General features: G+C 41.4%; 1 long non-coding RNA gene across 1 annotated transcript; it reads right to left on the reverse strand.

Annotated features, from left to right (window-relative positions):
- Window positions 1-9,456: 9,456 nt before the first annotated feature.
- LOC146968715 (uncharacterized) lies at window positions 9,457-12,616 on the reverse strand. The gene is made up of 7 exons (XR_015038214.1): window positions 12,320-12,616; window positions 11,955-12,240; window positions 11,165-11,569; window positions 10,742-10,846; window positions 10,356-10,549; window positions 10,045-10,209; window positions 9,457-9,862 (listed from the first exon to the last, which is right to left on the reverse strand). It is a non-coding gene; the product is annotated as an uncharacterized LOC146968715 (long non-coding RNA).
- Window positions 12,617-14,381: the final 1,765 nt, after the last annotated feature.

Consider the following 14,381-nt stretch of genomic DNA (forward strand, 5'->3'; position numbering starts at 1 on the left):
GTTTTTATTGCACTTTCTATTTGAAACAAACAATAGGCTATGGGAACAAGGCTTTCAGTTCAAAATAAAACGTAAAATAAAAATAAATAATAGCCTAAAATAAAATTTACCCAAGACAAAGGGCTAGCGAAAAATAAATGCCATTGCAGAGTGCAGAGGTGTCATTCTGTACAGTAGCGTACAGATACTTGTGTAAAAAACAAAAAATAAAAAATAAATCTGGTAGAAGTAGCTGCTGATTCAACTCCTTTACTCAAATAAAAGTAAGAAAGTACAGGCTCTGAAATGTAATTTCAAAGTATAGGTAAAACTTAATTTTTTGCCATCAATGATACACAGAGATGTGTGGGCAAGAGTCTGTCTAGCTTGGACCAAAGCACAGCACGGGTGGTTCAACAGCAATTTAGAACGAATTAAAAACATTTAATGAACAGACCAAGTGTTTTCACACAGGCAGCGTCCAGCAGGTCGGCCTAGCTCAACTGTGCTGCCACCAAAACGGCCATAGATCGCCGTTACCGGCCGTTATGATCACGGTCGGAACGTTTTAATTACACAGCGTATGTAATTAACACCAAAACGGCCGCATGGGGTGACGGGGTCTCGGTCCAGCTTTGAGACCACCCCGCAGCCCGACCTCGATCCGATCCAGAGCGAGACGGCGACAGTAGACAGCCTTTGGAGGTGCTGACTGACCAGACACAGACACACGTCATGTCTACTGTCACCGTCTGCTGCCGACATCGTCTCACTCTCACGTCAGAGTGAGATCCATACAGTCTATGAGTGAGACGTAACACCGGGCGCAGAAGGTGACACAGTACAGCAGCATTTGAAGGCGCAGACCGGCTGGGACACACACTCTGGACTGTAAACAACATGAAAAGGGAGGATGCGCTCGCTTGTTTGTTAGGCAGCTTCATGGAGCCCTGACCTCTCGTTCGCCCCCTGGTGGTTGGCGGACTATTGGTTGAGAAAGCGCTTGATTTGATATGCAGCACAGCCCGTTTTTTTTACATGTTAATAATCGTGACGATCATCTTAATTTAATCGTGGCAGCCAAAATCGTGATCGTGATTAAAATTCGATTAATTGTGCAGCCCTACCGGAGACCGCTGCTTCGAGGCCAGTGGGCGGGTTCTCGGCCGGCTAACGGCCACACCTCTCCAAATATGGCAAGTAGAATCCAACACGGCGCAGTTCAAACCCCCGTAGTAGCGGCACAAAACAATCAATCAATCAATCAATTTATTATTTAAAGTGCAAAATCACCATGGTACATGGTCTCAATACACTTCCCAGTAAAAACAAGTACAGTTAAAACATTCAGAAAACCACCAAAGGAAACAGTTAAAGTGCATTTACAACTGACAGTCAACAACAGTTAAAACACAGAGAAAAGAATAAAACAGTTAAAGCAATAAAAAAACAATAAAAAATAAAAATATGTGCACAGTAATGACAGTTAAAACACAATAGTAAAACACACATACTAAAAGTTAATTTACTCAAAGTATTGGGTAAAAAGGTGTGTTTTAAGACGGGATTTAAAAATTGTGATAGATGAGGTACTTCTGATGTTTTGTGGGAGAGCATTCCATAAAAGAGGAGCACGGTAAGAGAAGGCCCTCCCACCAGCTGATTTTTTGTTGATGGGTGGAATGACAAGGAAGTTTAAACCAAGGGAGCGAAGAGGACGGGATGGAGTGTAGGGAGTGAGTAACTGGGAAAGATAAAGCGGTGCAAGACCATTCAGGGCTTTAAAAGTTAAAAGAAGAACTTTAAAATCCGCTCTTGCCTGAATGGGCAGCCAATGTAACGATGCTAAAACAGGAGTTATATGACAAAATTTACTTGTTTTAGTTAAAAGTCTAGCAGCTGAGTTCTGGACAATCTGGAGACTCCTGGTAGTGGAGATGGGGAGGCCAGAAAAAAGGACATTGCAATAGTCAAGTCGAGAGGATACAAGGGCATGGAGAACCACCTCAGCGCTACGCAAGGACAGAGAAGGGCGGATTTTGGAAATGTTTCGCAGATGAAAATAAGCTGTTTTAGTGATCTCTTTTATATGAGATTGGAAAGTCAATGTCGGGTCAAAGGTAACACCAAGGTTTCTGATGACAGTATTTTCAGAAATAAAACAACCATCAATGTTTAGACCAAGACCCTCAGAAAAGTATTTATAATTATTGGGCTTGATCACCAAGAGATCAGTCTTGGCGGTATTAAGCAAAAGAAAGTTGTCGCTCATCCAGCTCTTGATTCGGACTACACAAGATTCAAGATTTTGAATTTGAGAGGGGTCATTAGGTTGCAGTGGAATGTAGAGTTGTATGTCATCGGCATAAAAATGGAACTGGATGCCGTATTCAGCAATGATCCCACCCAAAGGAAGCATGTATATACAAAAGAGCAGAGGGCCCAAGACAGACCCCTGGGGCACACCAGAAACAACTGCAGAACATTCAGATAAAGAGTTATTATAACTAACACATTGGGTTCTGTTCGATAAATAGGACTGGAACCATGAGAGTGCCAACCCGTGGACACCCACACAATGCTTCAGTCGGTGTAGAAGTATACAGTGATCTACCGTATCGAATGCCGAACTTAAGTCAAGAAGGAGTAGAAGAGAAGCAGATCCAGAATCGGCGGTAATGAGAAGGTCATTAACTACTCTAGTTAGGGCAGTCTCAGTAGAATGACGGGAGCGAAAACCAGATTGAAAGCTGTTGAAGAGATTGTTGGCAGAAAGGTGGGCAGTCAGTTGATCGGCAACAATTCTCTCAAGAATTTTAGAGAAAAAGGGGAGAGTAGAGACAGGACGATAGTTAGCAAGAACCAGTGGATCGCTGTTGGGTTTCTTGAGGAGTGGTTTAATGATGGCAGATTTATAGGATAGAGGGACACACCCTTCAGCGAAGGAAGTGTTCAGGATGGAGAGTAGAGGGCCACTAAGACAGGGGAAAAGTTCCTTACAGAGGTCAGAAGGGATAGGGTCCAGTGAACAGGTTGTGGGCTTAGAAAAAAAAACAGACTCCCCCAAACCAATGGGTGACGTCACGGGTGCTACGTCCATTCTTTTTACAGTCTATGGTGGACTCTAGTCTGAGCTGAAGAAATTTTGCTCCTGCTATGAGCCTCTGATTGGCCGGAAGTCTCGGAACTACTTTTTACTTTTACTTGAGTGGATTTTTACATTAGTACTTTTACTTTTACTCAAGTAAAATTTCATCAAGGTAACAGAACTTATACTTCTACTACCTCCTCATGGACAGAGTAATCACCACTGTGCTGATGTTTGTATAAAACAGGCTATAGACCGTTTCAACGGTTAAAACATCTGGTTACAGTGACAGTGCTAGTTAGCTAGCCCGTGGATGTACGATACGAAATGACTAGCCAGTACTTCTTGAGTCTGACAAATAATAACACGGTGACCAGATCTTCAGGTCTGTCAGGGATTGTCAAGTTAACACTATCACTAGCTTGCACCAATTATTTTTGAACAGCTGGATTTTCAGTCCGGTTAGCTCATTTACTACCTCCGGGTATCTCATCATTAGCTAGCGCCAGTTAGCAACAGTGTTACGGTAACTTGTACAAATGACAATCCTGGAAATATAAGAAGCCTGGTCACCGTTAATTAGATAATAGAGACAAAGCTTGTGTGCAATGCTCAGTAATAGCTGTCTTGTCAGTTAACGGTTGTTATGCTAACGTTAGTGCAGGCTAGCACAGTCTAAGCAGGCAGCTCGGCCCTGATGCGGCGCGTCATAAGTTATTACTGAATTATGCCGTTACATTATTAGCAGTGTTTTTTACTTTCTGGTAACGAAATGGATGCTGCAGGCTCTATACAGTTTGCCGTCCGTGTCCAGTTTTCCCATCAGAGTGCTGCAATCCAAGCGTTGCACTGGTTTGTTTCTTTAGGAAATCTGTATACTTTAATATCTGACAGTAAGTTTGTGCCTGGTCAGAGGGAACAGCCTACTACCGAGCAACAAGGTCCTAAAACTAATTTGGTATTATATATAAAACAATATTTATTTTAGTTAATATTTAGATTTGATTATTCTGAATCAAATTATTTGATTTCATTATGATTAGATTTCTGTTAGTATTCTGTTTATTATTATTTTTTAATATAGGTGTTTTATTGTGTATTATTAGGGTCCGGGCAGCTAAGCTGCCGGGACACTATTGTATTCCTAGGAATTCTTCTTCTTCTTCTTCTTCTTCTTTCTTTCTTTCTTCTTCTTCCAAGGAAGTCATACTTCCCATGGGCGAAAACTCACCAAACTTTGCACAAAGGTTCAGTCCCATGCCAGATGCACTCAACTCCAAGGACATGTGCCCCCCCCTCCTAGGGGGGGCACAATAAGCGTTTAAATTTAAAAACTTTAAAAATTCCTACCAAACCAATGGTAGATGCTACAGTGTTGAAACTTCACCACAATGTCGCCTCAATACTGCTGAAACTTTTGTCCACTTAAACTCATTACAAATTATGAAGTCCATCACTCTGTTTTTTTCAATAACTGTAAAACTTTTAAAATGTATCTCCTCCCACAATTTTTGCTCAATTGTCACCAAACTTGCTACAGAGCATCTCCAGACCGTCCTCCACAAAACTTGTTTCTCGGATTTTTGAAATTGAGCCTACAGTGCATGAAAACGTTTGACTGTAAACGGTACTGTAAACATACCATCAAATTCTTGCTAAATACATTTTCAAACTTCCTGAAAAAAAATGAGAATATTCTGGAGTCATGGTTGATGAAGTTTAGCAAATATCAGAATTTTAATTCAAAAACTGAATTTTCTAGAACATTTTGAATTCTGCTCTCATGGAAACAACTGCAGCCAATGTGAGAGTGGAATTTATAAACATCATATTTTCTCTTATGAAGCAAAACACGTATCATTAAAAACAAATCACCAACATTTCCATGCTGTCAAGATGCAATTTATGTATTATCAGATTTTTGTTTAGATGACTGAATTATTGACATTTTGACCATTTCATCACAACAGCTGCCCGGGCACTGGCTCACCTGAGTGGATAAATGAAGCTACACAGCAGGTCTCACTACAAGCTAATTAGCTCAGCGAGTTAGGAGCTGGTTCTTGGTGTCAGAGATTGTAAGTTCGAGACCCAACAAGGATGATGATGACAGATCAAGATGTCACATGTCCTCAAGCTGTTTTGCTGTCTAAATGCAATTTATGTATTAACAGATTTTTGTTTAGATACTTTTTGAAATCTGCCTTGACAACAGCTGCCCGGGCACTGACTCACCTGAGTGGATAAATGAAGCTACACAGCAGGTCTCACTACCAGCCAATTAGCTCAGCGAGTTAGGAGCTGGTTCTTGGTGTCAGAGATTGTGAGTTCGAGACCCAGCAAGGGAGATGATGACGATGATGATCCAAATAGCTTGGACTGGACCATGTGCGAAAGCTCTTAACATCTTAGACTCATAGTAGATGTTTGACAAATACATATCATTATTTTACCTCAAAAACTGATTTTTCTTTTTACTGTGGTTTCAAATCTGCCTACACGACAGTGAATGGCTTACTCAATTTGTGAAGCCACTGTTGAATGCCACTTGTCAAGTAGCTCAGTGCGATAGACAACGGTCTTTGGTTCCCGAGGTTGTGGTTTCAATCCTCAACTAATGCAAATTGAACATTATAAGGTCAACTGTCCTGTCTTCCTATTCTCCTGTTTGTTGCTCAGAATTGCCTAAATTTGCCCAAAAGTAGCCCGGACCCGACCCATCGCTGCGCAGCAGCTATAATTTGTGTTTTTGTTTCATTTTGGCATGTTAGGGGCACCAGGCTTACAGTAAGGGACCAGGCAGCATGCACCTGGGTGGGAAAATGGGTTTTTACCGGAGTGTGAGAGGCTCAGAGGAATTTTCTTTATTCTTTATTCGCTCGCTTTTCTGGTCAAATAAACCAGGTTTTTGTTGAAAATTAACATTTGTTTGGATATCATATTTTCCGCGTACACCACAACCCATGGTGCAGCAGTGGCCCTTATGACTACTACAATATAATTGTTACTCTTTTGTAGAACTTGTCGTTAAAGGCTGTATCAGCGATATGACGTCACCTTTGTTTACAGTTGAAACGTTCTCAAAACAGAACAGAGCCCTCTCTCGACCCTCCTTCACCAGTTTGAAACGTGAACGCGCATTTCTTGCGGAACCTCCGAGGGAAATTATGGCTCACTCAGCTGGGTAAGTCCATTCATTGTATGTTCATGAATCTAAAAAAAAAAAAAAATGCTATCACAGTCCGTAAAAGCTAACGGTAGGCTACCTAGCTGACAACTGAAAACTGACAGCTTATGACAGCTGACAACAACGGACTGACAAATGACAATAACGGACAGCTGACAAATCAGTTGACAACAACTGGCAGCTGACAACTCGCTCTTCTGTTGGTTTCCTCCAACACTTATAAAATATATACTTATAAAATGATTAGTAGCTAAGGTTTACCATAACCAGTATGCCATGGACTAATATACAAACGGCGTCACTAACGGCGCTACTTTTTTCAGTAACGAGAAGTCAAATAAGTTACTGTTTCCCCCGTTATAACATTGTAGCCGTTACTCGACCGTTGTTTGACTAACTGCGGCTTCCACGCAAGCAGCCTGTCAGTCTGCTCTCTGTGGCTGCACGAAGGATTCCCCACCTGTCGTGAGCGTCTCGGTTACCGTATTTCCGTTGTTTGTTTACATTATTCTCTCAATATAATGTACATACCGTGCTGTACTATTTATCTGTTCTGTTCTATCACTCACACACTCAAACACACACACACAGCCTACTATATGTGTGAATATGAATACATATAAAAATGCAATATCACACTCGAGGTCGTGCTGTTGTACTGTAACGTTATATCAGACTGATCTGCGACCGAATCACACCCGTGCTGATATACAGTACAACAGCACTCTTTATCTGTGACATTACTTATATATAGTGTGTGTATATTCATGTTCACATAGATGTGAACATGAATAGACAGACAGACAGACAGATAGATAGATAGAGAATATATAGATAGACATAATGCTGTCTACTGTTTATTCTTGACAGTAATGGAAATGGAGGGAGAGGCAGAGGCCGAGGAAGACGGCAGGGACGTGGTGCAGCTGCTTCTCTACCACTTGAAAATGAAGACCTGGAGCGGACATGGATGCTGCGAGCTCAAAGAGTTGCAACAGAGCAAGTATGTTACCTAACCCAAGTTGTTACACTTCCTGTTACCTCAATAAAAATTCACCAAACCTGTCCAGTCCACATCACCAATGTGAATAGCAGCACTATTCTAGCTCAGTCCTACATTCTGTGTGACTTACAAAGGCAGTACTAACTACTGTAAACTTATTTTAGGAGAGAATTCAGTGCCTCAGTCTGCAGGACTGTCGCCTGCTGCTCCAGCGCTGTCTGGCCAGGGACCCATCCACAATGTTCGACCTACTGATGGCCACACCTCCACCAACCCCTCCAGTGTCAACTGTGCTGCCATGGTGCGTCTGTCAAAATTGCCGGGAGATGCCGACGGATTTGGAGAGGAAGTGCTGCGGGCAGCCTCCAAATTCTTGCATTGCGCACCTTCCCCACATGGAACTTTACATTTTAGATGAGGGGGTGCTGAGACTGTCCAGGAGGATCTGGAATGACATCCGGGCCACACAGGATCTTCCAGATCCCGGAGAGAGCAACCGGCAGTTCCGATATGCAGCCTACAGGCAGTATGTGGTGTGGCAATATGGGGCCCTTGGCCAGGGGCACAGAATTGTCATCCCCAGCTGCTGTGTTTGGAGAGTCAGGGACGGGTATCCTGACCCTCACGGCCAGTATACCGGATATATACCAAGTCGCCTGTAGTAAATATTTGTATATTTGTAAATAGTTTTAAAAAAATAGTTCTACTTTTTCCTGTTACATTATTGTATTGTATTCATAAACATAATTTTTCCCAGTTCCATTTGAATCTTCACTTCTTTAAATGGCACATGTGTAAGTGTTCAATCACAAACTGCAAATCCTGCAAGAGCAAAGTAAAAAGTGTCTTTCTTTTAAACCAAGTGAGTTAATGTGCTACATCCCAGGCTCTACAACATTCCAGTACTAGTTACTGTAGGAATAGCTACCCTACCCAGCATTTTCTCAAGTCATCAATTACATAGATGCAAAGAGGAGCTGTTGCAAGCAATACACATTTATTTATTTTTTGTAGTTTATAGCAGGACAGCTTGCAGTGATTATTCAAATAATAAAAATAGTATTTATGCTTATGAACTTCACAGAAAGTGCTCATATTGTGAACACAGGTGCCACCGTCACCTAAAAAACGGGAGGTACACACTGCACAGTGGATAATGCATTGCATCTAACAATGCATAATACCTAACAAGTTTCTGCTACAGTTTCCTTATGGGTATACATACAGTGTTAAAAAAAAACTTCCTTTAGCGGTATTGGTGGCTGTTTTTGGCAACTAACTTTGACTGCTGTAAAAATAGATTAGATAAATATTTTTTTCAATTTTTTTTGCCTAAATCTGTTAATCAACTTCAGTCTTGATCAAAAAATCTGTTGCTGCACGAAAACTAAATATGCATAAAAGTCATTGATGTTACTAATCTAAGACATGTCCAAGACTGTGATAATTCTTTGTCCAATCACTTTTTATATTGAAAATAGCTCAATTTGTGTGTATTTTTTCCCATATCAGTGACTTCATTTTTTTAATTGGCATTCAAAGGGTTAAAATTTTGATTAAAAAAAAATATTTAGTAGTTTTGATCAAGACTGAAGTTGATTAACAAGTTTATGCAAAAAAATTGAAAAAAAATATTTCTGATATATTTTTACAGCAGTCAAAGTTAGTTGCCAAAAACAGCCACTAATACCGCTAAAGGGTAGTAAATTTGCAGACAGTGTAATATTGACCTTTTGAAAATTTCAAAATCATATTTTCAAATTGTGTGTAAAAATAAGGTTTGTCAGCAAAAATCATGCCATGTGCTGCAATACAGTTAAAGTTATGGTCAAATTAAGAGGAAAAAGTGACCCCTAGTGGACGTTTTTGGCACTAATACTGCAGAAGGGATACAATGAGCCTCACAAGTAGAAAATTAACATAAAGTGCACAATACTGTTTAAAAATATTGAAGGTAGTATAAATGCTTATGAACTTCACTTGTGGGGGGTACATTAACACAATGAACCTTGTTGTTTTATGCAGGGATAAAAGAAAAGAAAGAAAAACACCTACAGGGATGAAGCTACCCACGAGGGTAGCCCCATCCCTGGGGGTACCCACTAGGGTAGCCTAATGTAATGTGACAAGACTGCTGAGTGCTACTGGTGTGGAAGGCAAGAGCAGGATCACTCTCTCACTCTTGTGGCCCTGGGTGACCTGTGAAAACAACAACAACAACAACAACTTTTAAAATCATGGTTACCCACTTTGGTTGCTCTAACCACAAGCAAATGACAGTGTGTGGTGGCTTATGTAACAGGTACAAATAAATACATATTATAAAATGGTTGAAACGGCCAAGATAAGTGAAGCCTCACCTACTCCTCTGCTGCGCTCAGTCCTCAAAAGCTCTTCAGTTGAGGGTGCCGGCACACCAGAGAGGGGTCCAAGTGATCTTGTGTCTCCAGGCCTGTTCTTTCTCGTGAGGGGCACCCCGCCAACGGCTGTCAGCTTCTTCAGCAGGATGTGGCCTTGAAGCTCAGGGATGTAATCATACGTCTTGTGAGTCTTCAGGGTGTACAGCCGCCATCTGCGAGATCTTTTGTTGTAGAGCTTGGTGAATCTGTAATAAGGAAGGCGGGGTTGGAGGGGTAGAAGGACATACTAATCTTTGAAAGAGATCCATGAAGTCATAAAGCACAGATTTGAAATGACACTAAGCCAAGACCTCTCGGGTGTTGCACCAGCTAATAATCACTTGCTGCAATTCCCTTTGTGAGCCGTCAACATGCATAGTATACTTACTGGAGAGAGCCGTCCTTTTTTGTCCTGGGCGCCCTTTGAACATGATGGTTGTAGTCAAGGGCGGCCAGATGGATCCGTGCACTGTACACAGCATGAGTAAAACTGAACCGCTTGCTGGCATACATTAATATATGATTGTGAAACGACTCAAGGTCACCTGTCGATCTGGGAAAAGAAAAATGAAGTTGAGAAATGTTTCCAAGTTGGATACAAGGACGCAATTAGACAACAAAACCTAAGTATGCAGTGCGGACCAGTCTTGTTACTTTTGGTACATATTTTTAACATCATAAACACAACAGCTTATATACCTGAAACGCAAGTACTTTGTAATGTCCTTGAGCCATCGGGCATCCAGAACCAGCTCCCTCAGTCTCTGGTGGGCAACTGAATTGGACTCAATCCACTCTTTGTCCCTTTGGTCATCGAGTGGACCATGGTGGCAGCTGCCAAGTGCCCATGAGTGGACCCCAGTGACATGGTGGAGCAGGCCAACCCACATATCCTGAAATATAAATAAAGGCAGAACTACTTATGTGGCATCTGAACAAGCTGTGCAGTACATGTCAGAAAATATTACATGGCATTGTGACAGACAGTCAAGTTTTTGGCTACATTTACATTCACATAAACCTCCATTCACATGCTACTTGTTTGCCAAGTTTATATAAACCATTTAGCCAGTTGTTGTACTTACAAAGAATTCATCATAATTTTCAGCAGTCCTGCAGCAATGCCAGAAGTGATTGCAAATGTCCCTTGACCACTGATTGATTATGGAACAGCCCTTCTGCTGGGCTAACTGTAAAGAAAAACATGACCAATTGGCTTGCAGTCATTTGGCAGGCGCTTTTGGGAAACACGAGTAAAGCTGAGATACAACTATATATACACTATAACTAAATAATTACTGCTTTCCATTCCTCAGGCTAGAAGAACTATAAGATATAACACAAATATGAGAAAGGAGCAGCTGGGCTAGTGGACTTAGGCTACATGGTCTGACAATGGTAGTGGATCATCCATCATGACACCAAGATGATTTCATCATCAAGGCTGTATAAATCTTGAGACTGACAGCATCCTAAAACATCGCAGGAAAGAGAAAGGACCATCTCACCGTTGTCAGTCTCCTGGAGAGGTTTTTTGAGCCATGCCACACATCAAGGGAGTGGTGGATGCCCTTATCCTTGAACCTGCCTGTCTTTGGATCTGTAATGTAGGAATGATTGTAAGACACTCACACTTACCCTTATTCAAGTCATTGTAAAAGGTGATCATTACTACTTACTGAAAAGTGCTGAAATCTGAGTACTGGCATCAGTGCAGACCTCGGTTAGTGTGACCTCCTGGCAAAGACGATCACAAGCTCTGATAAATCCCTCCTTCTCCATAACCACTGAGTTTCGGTTGGTCTCCCTCTTGTCAATATTTTCAATGGCTATGATCTGTTTGGTTTGATTTTCCATTATAGAGTAGGTGCAGTACTGGGCACAAAATCCTGGGCTATCCATTCGACCATCGCCTGTTGAAATATTGAAAAGGCACAATGTAAGGAAGTGGATCGGGGGCCTAGGTTCTTGCTTGTCTGGTGAGGTTTGGTTTGATCTAATAGCCTATGCCTCTCCTAACCTGTGTACAAAAAACCCCACAAAAGAATATGCGATGCTCATTTACCTTGTAACCATACGTGTGATCCAGCATTTGTGTGTGATGTGATTGTCAGCTTGGCCAGAGCATAATACAGCCGTTTCCCTGACACTCGTCTACTCTATCCTAGCAACATGTACCAGCACTTATGCAAGTTAAGTTCTAGTTGACCGTGCAGCTACAAAGAACTCTGAAAATGAGGAATTAACTGTTATCATTATTGATATTATTATTGATTGTTATTTCAAAGCAGGACTTACCCAGGCCCACAACACTTGGCTCTGACTGAAGCTTGCTGATAATTTTCTCCCTGTGTGTCTCCCAGAACTCTTTGATGGAGTCAACGCAGTAGTGGTCCTGAATACGGTGAAAAGTTGTCCTGTTCACGATTTTCATGTTCATAAATTTGAATAGTAAGGCCACTTTGGTGTAATTGTTTCCTGACAACAAAATATTTGTTGACAGAAGGAAGTCTCCGGCATGCATCCCATATTTTAATGTAGGCTGGGAGGACCACCTCCACACAGTGTGACCACGTGAACATATCTGAAACACAAAATATCACTATTGAGTGACTTTCACATCTATACCCAAGTAAATATATCCACAAACATCATAAACATACCCATTCAACTACCGCAGCTGTGCCCTTCGCTTGGATGACCACCTCAAATGGCTTAGGTGCACCACAAAGACGATTGGTGTGGTGATTTGTCTTTGTGCATGCATACACTGGTAGTTGTAAGTGCTGGACGAGTTGTTGTAAGCTGCTGTGGTAGATTATTGAAGCTGGGACTCCAATTACATCTTCACAAACAACTGCACTTATTTGTGGAACATCTGAGGACTCTTCCTCCTCCACTTCCTCCATGCCATCACAGTCATACAGGGTGTCTTCCAAGCTTCTCTCTGGGAGACCGTCCATGTTTATGTTCGACTCCAGGGCAGCACCAGTCCTACTCACAAAAAAACATAAGAGAAAGCATAATGTGCAACGGCAAATTAAAGAAATACTGAAGTGATGCCTGAAATATTGCTTCTTGTGTACCTTAAACAAATACGTGGCTTGTAGTCACTGTCAGCACTGTCATCACTGTCATCTGATTCGTCCTCGTCCAGAAATGAGTCTTCATTGTCTGGATAGTAAGTAGGGTCTGAGTCCTCCCACTCTATGCTACATGACAAAGTGGAAAGAAGTCATCTGTGATATGCCTTTGATAGCGAAAGGTCACACAACACAATACATAACAACAACTAACAATTACTTACGAGGCATTTCTAAGGTCATTGAAGGCATCCACGTTGACTGTGGCAGCAGTGACCTGGTTCTCATTGAGATCTATGGATGTCATGCTGGGAAAAAACAATGATGTCAGGCTGTGCAGGATTTGTGTCCTGTGAACATCTGTCATTACATGGTACAGCTTGTAACCAGGGGTCCGTTTCACAAAGCAGGTTCAACAAACTCTGAGTCTAATCCTGAACTCTGAGTTGATCTACTCTGAGATAGGAAACTCAGAGTTTTGGGTTTCAGAGCAGGTGATAACAGTTTTCACATGGCAGCATTCAACTCTGAGTAACTTGACCCTGAGTTACGGGGAGATGAAAAGCCCTCATCAATGGAACAAAGATAACATGATTCATGATGATGTTGTGTTTGATATGTTCAAGTTTGTCTCCATTATAACGTGACGGGGATGTGCGTGTAGTCATCAATCACCTGGAAATAATCCAGAAGTGGATTGATCTACTACGAAAAAAAATAAGAGAGAGAGAGAGAGAGAGCTTTGTGAAACGGACCCCAGGATTGACTGATTGTTGTCCGACAACATCCGCAGTCAACAATCATCCGCTCGGTGCATATTTGTGTACTTTGATATATTCCACAACATTATATTGTGCATACCTGGCTTCCAAATGTCCAAATGCAGACAAAGTTCTACTGTCAAGTCCCCCAGCTTCATGGCTTGAGAAAATAGAAATAAAATTAATTGAATAACACAGTCATTGAGCAAATACAGTAACACTGTCTGATGAATTTAAGTACAATATACTGGTAGGCTAAAACATAACAGATTACATGAGGCCAAAAGAGGTAGACAACAATGTAGGCTACAATACAATTGCAGTCAGAAAATAAGCTTATTAATTGATCAATGAATACTGGTACACACACCTGCCTTCTTCCACCGCAGTCAAGGTCCTTTCCAGGTCTTCAACTCCTTCGATCGCAAAATCATCTCTACCACTAACCAAAAAAAAGAAGAAAAGAAAATTGGTCACTTCAATATGAAATTTTACACATTTACACTTTGAACAAACAAAAAAAAAATACAATGACAGGGATAGCCTCACCCTCCAGACTGGGAATCGATACTTGACAGTTGAGGGGGGGACAGTCTTCCTCTGAATGGAGTTGAGGTAGGCATGTCTTTCTGATAGCTGAGGCACAAAGATAATTATGATGAAAAACAAACAAATCTACAAAGAAAACCAAGCAAACAAAATCACAACCTGCTGTTCTAGGCCTCTGGTCCAATATAGCATAAATATAATGAAATAAATACATTTCTGCAACCTTTGTCACTACCTGCCACTATGAGCCCTCGTTTTCGTTTACATTAACCCCTGTGTACATGTCCCCAAGAGCATGTCAAACATGTAGGTGTCAACGTAACGAGAAGCTC

Source organism: Trachurus japonicus, chromosome 18, assembly GCF_045865225.1.
Source record: "Trachurus japonicus isolate A0001 chromosome 18, Traja_1.0".
In the NCBI taxonomy this organism is placed as follows: domain Eukaryota; kingdom Metazoa; phylum Chordata; class Actinopteri; order Carangiformes; family Carangidae; genus Trachurus; species Trachurus japonicus.